Raw genomic sequence first — 8550 nt, 5'->3', positions numbered from 1 at the left:
TCTCTATTAGGCTCAAAATTAATATATAGTATAGATATATTGATGAAAACAGAAAGAGTCACAGGGAGCTGAATTATTGTCTTGAAATTATAATTTATTTAGTATGTTACACACTAGTATTCTAGTACTCCAAAAATTTGTCCTAAAAATCCATGTTACAGCTATAAAACAAAATTGGGAAAATCATTTTCTTTGTAAAATTATGGATGAATAATTTAGTTAATATTGAGTGAAAATTTTAAACCACATATTGTAGAGTTAATGCTCTGACCTTCCAACCGTACAAGTGGATTGTACACAGTATTAAAGCATCGCCAGACGTTTTGCTTTGAGAAAATAAATAATTTAAGCCTCAAATTTTAAAAACAATTAAAAATTATTACAGAATATTGAAATATATAAAATAATATAATGACCTACAATCTTGATCAATATAATTAAAATACGAATTTCGCATGCAAAAAATATTTAACCTTTTATTATATCTCTATTTGTTTAGGTGTTAATTAATCAAGTTAAGGAAAAAATCTATACATGTTGTACAATTTAAAAAATTTTATTTGTACAATTACTACCAACTATGACTTTTGATAAAGCACTCAAAGCTTAATTCTAGAACGTAGGATTTTTTATTCAATAACTTTAAATACAAAAAATTTAATAATTTTTATTTTCCAACTATTATTATTATTGTTTATTATTTCTCATATTAATAGTAAAAATAAAATCAAAATTAAGTGATCCGAACATATACATTTTTTTTTTCAAAAACTAAACAACACGTATTTAAATAAATAAATAATGTTTTTAAAATAATAAAAATAATACATTTTTTTAAAGATAAATCACCTAATATTTTATAAATAAACATTTTTTTGAAAAAAAATTTGTTGACCGATTCATCATAAGGTGATCTAACTTTCAAATTATTGAACTTGAATTTCAACTTTTATTTTTGACATATTGTCTCAACTTTCAAGTCCCATTTTTTTAAATAAGAGATCTGTGAAATTCTAAAATAAAAAAAATAAAAAAATAGCTGGCAGCAGCTGCTACAAAGTAACCGGGAACGAAGAGAGGACGCTGCAACGTCCTTTTTTTTCTACAATTAATATTTAGTGTCCGCCATTAGTTGTAGAGTTATATATTAATTTTGAAATTTTATTTTTTAAAAAATTATTTATAAAAAAAACCCCTAGAAGGTTACATCCTAATTGATATTTAAAATTGTTAACTTTGGCATCTATAATTCACATCAACGAGCTACATAATTTATTCACTATAGTACAACAGTACTAAAGTATTTTTTGAAAAATTATATGCGGATAATCCTATGTCTCCAAGCTAAGAAACTACAAAAACTTGTGAGAGACGGTTTTACGGATCGTATTTTATGAGACGGATCTCTTATTTGGATCATCTATAAAAAAGTATTACTTTTTATGCTAAGAGTATTGCTTTTTATTGTGAATATTGGTAGGATTGACCTGTCTCAGAGATAAAGATTCGTGATACCGTCTCACAAGAGACATACCCTAAGAAAATAATTAGTAGAAAAACTTTATATATATATATATATATAGTTTTGATATCTTGCACACCTACCGTGCACACCTATGTGAGCACCGATGAGGTGTCACTCATCCATTGGATGCGCAATTTTTCTATATTTCATCACATCCAATGGGTGAGTGACATCTCATCGGTGCTCACATAGGTGTGCACGGTAGGTGTGCAGGATATCAAAACTCTATATATATATGTATGTATATATATATGTATGTATATAGAAATAAATGAGGGTATGCCATTGGAAAAATTTTAAATGGACCAATGAGGATAAATGGACATTCAACCTCACGAATAGGACAGAAACATTTTTGAATGCTTAAAAGTCAAGCATGGTGGCCATGCATCAAAGATATGCAATAAATTCAGCCCTAAAAATTTTAATGAAGCATTGATTTTTAATAGAATTGATGTCCGAAGATAAAGGAAAATTCCTCTGAATCTTTTTTTGTCCAATTAATCAACTGAAAAATGCCGACAGTAAGTTTCAATATCATTTCATTTTAATGGTATTTTATGTAATATTTTGCAGTAAACGTTCAAACTGTTCATACGTACAATGGGGAGGAAGATAGATTTGCATTAATTTTTTGGATCTGACATGACAAAATATGTTTGGGTAGTTGACAAGTATTAAATAATTCTATAGGTTTTACTAGAAATTAATAACATATGAAAGATAATTAATTAATTCGATTGCTTCAAATTCAATTTTACTACTTTGAAAATACAGATTTATTACAACGTCTTTTCCAAGGTTAATGAATAATCAAAACATATTTTTATGTATCCTAAAATACTATATATGTATATACAGACACAAAAACTCATATATGAGACGATCTTACGAGTCATTTTTATGAAACATGTTTCTAAACAACCCAACCAAACCGTGAAAAATTATTAATTTTTTGTTAAAAATATTATTTTTCAATATATATATGAGATCCTTGTTCAAATCTATACATTTTCGAGGAGGAACGATAAGATATCATAAATATATAAACAGTATATATATAAATAAATATTATGAATGATAACATTTAAATAAAAGCAAAAATCTGTGTGAGACGGTCTCACGGATCGTATTTTGTGAGACATATCTCTTATTTGGGTCATCCATGAAAATGTATTATTTTTTATGCTAAGAGTATTAATTTTTATGCTGAATATCGGTAGAGTTGACCTGTCTCACAGATAAAAATTCGTGAAATCGTCTCACAAAAAACATACTCTTAATTAAATTTGTGTATCTTATAAATATAAATTATCGTTACTTTGATGCTACAAAACAAACTTGTACAGTATATTATTTTAATAGAAAAATTTGTTGGAATAATACATGCCACTTGTGAGTCCATNTATATATTGTGAATATTTAATTTGTTGATTGTTCCATCAAGGAAAACATGCATTCAATGTCGCGTAAAGAGGAAAAAACATAGAGATATTTCATTTGAGTCGTCGTAAGATTCGAACGTTTAACATTTTATTAAAATTTATAGGTGTGAATGTTCGATTAAAATCGGATATAATTTTTTTTCGAAAAATCGAACTGAACAAAATTTTATATGAAATTGAACAAACAAAACCCTAAAAAATCGGTTATTTCGGTTGACAATTGAATTAACCGAACTTTTAGATTTTTTTTAAAATAAAATTTTAATTAAAAAATATGTAAGACCGAGCGCTTACTGCTTTACCAAAAACTATAGTTAATTGTGCAACTCAAATATTTTAAATTATATAGCAGCTCAACTATATTTTGATTGCTCTACCTAACAAGACAATTATTGTACCCAACAAAATTTTGATATTAAAAATTTAATTAAATAAATTTATATTTATTTATTAAATATATAAATATTTAGGTCTAGTTCAATTGTCCAATAAAATTTTATTATAAATTTATAATATTTAAATACTACTAAACTTTATTACAAAATTGAATAATATATTATTTTATTTTATTTTTATAAATGTCCGGCTTATTCAGTTAACCTATGTTTTAAAAAACTAAAGTCGAACTTCCAAATAAATCGAACCAATTTTTCATATTAATTCAATTCGGTCGATTATTTTGGTCGAAACCAATATTTTGCTCACCCTGTACTGAATTGATATTTGCCATTATTTTTAATCCAAAACGGATATTTCAATTTTTTTTGACTCTTAGGAACCATTCTTGTCAAAAATCAAAGCAAGTTCACATCATTTTTTAAAGTTAGTTAAAAAAAACTAATACATAAATTTAGACAATGACAAACATAAAAAATAATATGGACATTAATATGAAGCAAAAACCTTGGTACATCATTCAAACTATTATGCTCGAAATTCAAATCATTGATAAATTATAGAATAACAAATTTAATATGATTCAGATTGAAATTGTGTATAATTTGAAAGGTTATTTACTTTATTTTCACAAAACCAATCCTTATAATTATCACACTAATTCATACCAAAAATCTAAAATTCTAAAGTCTCTCACTAATATTTCAAATTGAATGGATTTGATCTCAACTTGCAATAGATGTCGAACCCGAATAGAACTCGAATAAATTTTAAAATATTGAGATTTAAGTTCGAATTTAAATTAATTTTTTCTTCTTGCCAGCCTGTACTTATTTCAATATACAAACTTTATTAACATAATATAGTATAGATTTTATAAACTTATTTACATCAATTTCGCAAGTACTTTTGGCAGAAGACATATTATATGCTTAATATAAATAATATATCATTTCTAAACATAATATAGGGGTCAAAATTTTTAAAAGGTAAATCGAATTTATAATGATAATCGAACTTCAAATCAAATTAAGGAGATGGACTAAATTTCGACATCAGTTTGAAATATGGAAAACATTATAAGTAATTAGTTGAATTCGATTCATTTATTACAAACTATCTAGAATCGGCTTTTAAATCCAAATTATTGCCTGTTATTGTATATAAAATTTAATTATTATACTTATTTATTAATATAGTTATTTGAAGGGTATATTGGAGATAAATCCTCAATTCAACATACAAGTTGTTATTTACTCCTTTTATCCTAAAAACATTGTTAAAACTCCCTAATCATATAAAAAATCTCAAAAATACCCTTACAATTATTATTTGTTTTATTGGGTCAGAAATAGTATCAGAGCAAGGTAAAATTATTTCAAATATATGATGTTATTATTATTGGGTAATTAAAAGACGTTGAAGGAGGACATTTTCTCAGAAAATTATGGATCCGAATATATGTTCGAGATTAAATATTTATAGAACTTATTCAAATACTTTGCAATATTTACAAGAAGAGCTAACCAAAGTTACACATAATGAGCAAAGAGAAACACATCAAAATCCTAAAGTAAACTTATGATTCAAATTAATAGGTTCCTTAAAATAGTCTTGGATTCCTCTAAAATCTCCGCAGATCTTAGATAGATCCAAAAGATGAGACAAACTATGATAATCAGTTATACTATGTATCACATAAAATTGAAGAAATCCTTGAAAAACAAGAAAAAATTATTGGAGCATTAAAATATATTCAAATAAGAATCCAAACTGTAGAACAACTAAAAGTTATAGTAAAAATGTCTTGGAAGGAAGGTTACCAATATCATTTTACACCAAATAGGAAAGGTCGTGGTAATGCCAAAACCTTTAACAGATAAAGAAAAAATGATTAATCTGATTAAAACTGTCTCAGAGAAGAAATTATCATGATGACAACTATAAAAATGATTGGTCTAGAAGATCATCAAGGTCTTGAAGAGTCTTTTGAGAATATCAAGGTCGTAGATTTGAAGACGAATACAATAGGAGATGAACTTCTCCAAATAACTTGGTCATTTTCTCATGAACCATCAAGAAAAAGTGTGGGATCTCATAATACAAAAATGATAGGACCCCAAACATATTCCCAAGTAGGCGGAAAAACACATTCATCTGGAACACGGTAAATGAGAAATAAAATTCCCTAGCACCAAATGCCCTATGAGAATTCTGTTTCATAACCAATACATCCTTATGGAGTTATGCTTAACATTGATATACTAGATTTCAAAAACAAAGAAGATCTCATAGATGACTGGACATCGAGAATGAAAATCGTAGCAGAAACACTTGATCTCAACAAAGAGTGATTAATTAAACTTCTAGAAATGAGTCTTGATGGGATCATTTAAAATTGCCCGGAACATGATTTCGACATAAACCAAGGAGTCAGTTTTAGTCGGAGAATCTCTTAGCGAGATAGCTAGGAGAATGGACACCATATTTAAAACACAATTCATAGAGGTAGAATATTTTAACATTAAAGACACATAAAAGAAAAAGAAATACACTCAAACTCTGTATAATCTTAAATTACATGACATATGTTAGGTGGATGAATATATTATGTTATTCACTAAATATAAATGTAATTCAGGGGGCAAAGAAAATATAGCAATGTAATTTTTATTCGCCAAAAATTCCAAGTCCCTATAGACAAATGCTAATTAGGGAATATATCTTTAACAATCTAAATAATTTGACATGAATGACATCTTTTCTTATAAGAAAATTGACAGAATGTTGTCATATGACATCATTACAAAAGAATTACAAACTATTAATGAGTGTTAATAAACATACTCCTTTATGTTGTAAAGAAAATGATCTTCTAACAATCATTGGAATGAAGATACAAAGGTAGAAAAGGAAGAGCTTTATATCAACAGGATGACATCCCAAGTATCAAACACATCTCGAAGGCTGAGACGTACACCAACAAAGAAAACTTTCAAAAGAGCTCAAACCCGAGCTAGTGAAAATTTTGAATATTGTAATTGTTGGACATGTGAAGTAAGATGTCATATTTCGACCAACTGTCCAGAAAATGACAGAAAGAGAATAAAACGTTTCGAACCAACTCCTGATATCAAAGAAGCGGTTTATATTACCAAGATCTAATTCAAATATACCAGTTTGAAGATATTTCTTTAGACGATAGTATATATGAAGAAGAATAAATCTTGAGTCAGGAAAAATCTGATGGAAATGAATCAGAATCAGAGTGAAGACGAGGTGTTTTGACACAAAACACATGAAGACTTGTCTGATTTCTATAGCCAGACAACAATATCTCATAACATGATCCAAAAGATCATGTGGAAAAATCATTGCCTAAAGAGATATCAAGAATTTTCTGCGTGACATATAGAAAAGTTCTTAGGAAAGCTTAGCCTAAGAAACAGAAATCAGCATCTAATCTATAAGGTTTCCAAAAAAGAAATGGTAATCCCAATGGAACTGACTAGAAACCGGATGGAGATGCAATTAATTCCTTCTGAAAAAATGAAGGAGGAATTACAAAAAATAAAGATATAAGTAGCACGAACCATGTCCTGGATTCATATTGGAGCAATCCAGATTACGATAAAAGGTACTTTAAAGAAAAAATAAATTCACCTATTGACAAAGCTTTTCTACAATAGGAAAGCTTAGATGTCCAAAAGGATGAGAGATAAATCAAAAGCGTATTTGATATTATAAGACAAAGAAATCAATTTCATTGTAATATTATATAATATTTGCAACAACTTATGATATAAAATTACCAAAAAATGATCAATATTGGAGAATTGAAAGTTCATATTAAAGGAATATCAAGAAAAAAACTAGATCAGTTGGTTCTTGGGCTATAGTTTCTCGAAGAACACAAACTTTAGAAACATTTAGAGAATGAAATTGAATTCATGACAGACGATAGAATGTGGAAAATCCGATAACCTCGAGCTCATTCTCGATATACATCCCAGTAAGGATGTTTATAAACAATATAAAACATAATATTTTGCTGCTTATATTGATTTTGGAGCTGGAATATGTATGATAAAAAGAGGCATTTTTCCAAAAGAATTGGAAGAAGAATTTCCTTAGATTGCTAGACGAGATTTCTCCAAACGAATATTAATCTTATTAAAAGGATTAAGATGACATAAATATTAATCGGAGATGCTGAACAAACACCTTGGTACAAGGGAAAAAGCCATCGATTTATTTTTATGATAAAGAAGCAGACACTCTGCTAAGAAATAATTTATTACAAATGTTTAAATCCTATACACAAGAAAATGAGACAAGAAATCAGTATTCACAACACCATGTGATCACAAAGCCATAGTCTAGAGACTAAGATGACATTTTACATAAAATTATCAATCCGGTTTCTCAACAACCGCGATGATAAAGGAAAACTTCTGAACCCAAAAATAAATGATTTTAGACGGTTTGGAGAAATAATGCTTCAATTAAGAGTATATCAATACCTTAAACAAGAATAAATAAAATTCCTCAAAATATCGTTACACCAAAAATATGTACAATTTTGATCAAAATTATCTCTCGAAGATGTCAAAAAAATGATAATAGAAAACTACAATTAAGATTCTTTGGTATGGTGGGACATAAACCAACTCAAAGTTAACATTAAAATTAAGGAAGATAAGGAATATGAGTTCGTCATATGTATGTCTATCCCAATGAACATAACAGATAAAAAGGATATGCAGATTATTATCAAGGAACATTTAAACCCTGGTTTAATAAAAATAACAATATCCGCATATAGCAGTCCATATCATATTCTCTAAATTAAATTGTAAGTCCAAATTATATCAAATTCGAATAAGGAAAAAAAAAAAAATTCACAGCTTTCTCCATGCACAAAGTCACTATATTTGGGAAGTATTACCATTTGGATGACGAATTCGCCCCATATATTTTAAAAAAGATGGATAATCTTTTTAAACATTATTTTAAATTTATGTTTGTTTATATCGATAATGTTTTAATAACATCTAAAAGTATGGATGAACATTTTAAATATTTAGAGATTTTCTATAAGGTATGTAAAAAAAGACCAGTCTTATTAAAAAAGACAGTCATTGCAACAAGAAAAATTGAATTTCTGGGAATAAAAATCGACGA

Source organism: Primulina huaijiensis, chromosome 7, assembly GCF_012295235.1.
Source record: "Primulina huaijiensis isolate GDHJ02 chromosome 7, ASM1229523v2, whole genome shotgun sequence".
NCBI lineage: Eukaryota > Viridiplantae > Streptophyta > Magnoliopsida > Lamiales > Gesneriaceae > Primulina > Primulina huaijiensis.
Note: the sequence above shows the minus strand (reverse complement) of the source record.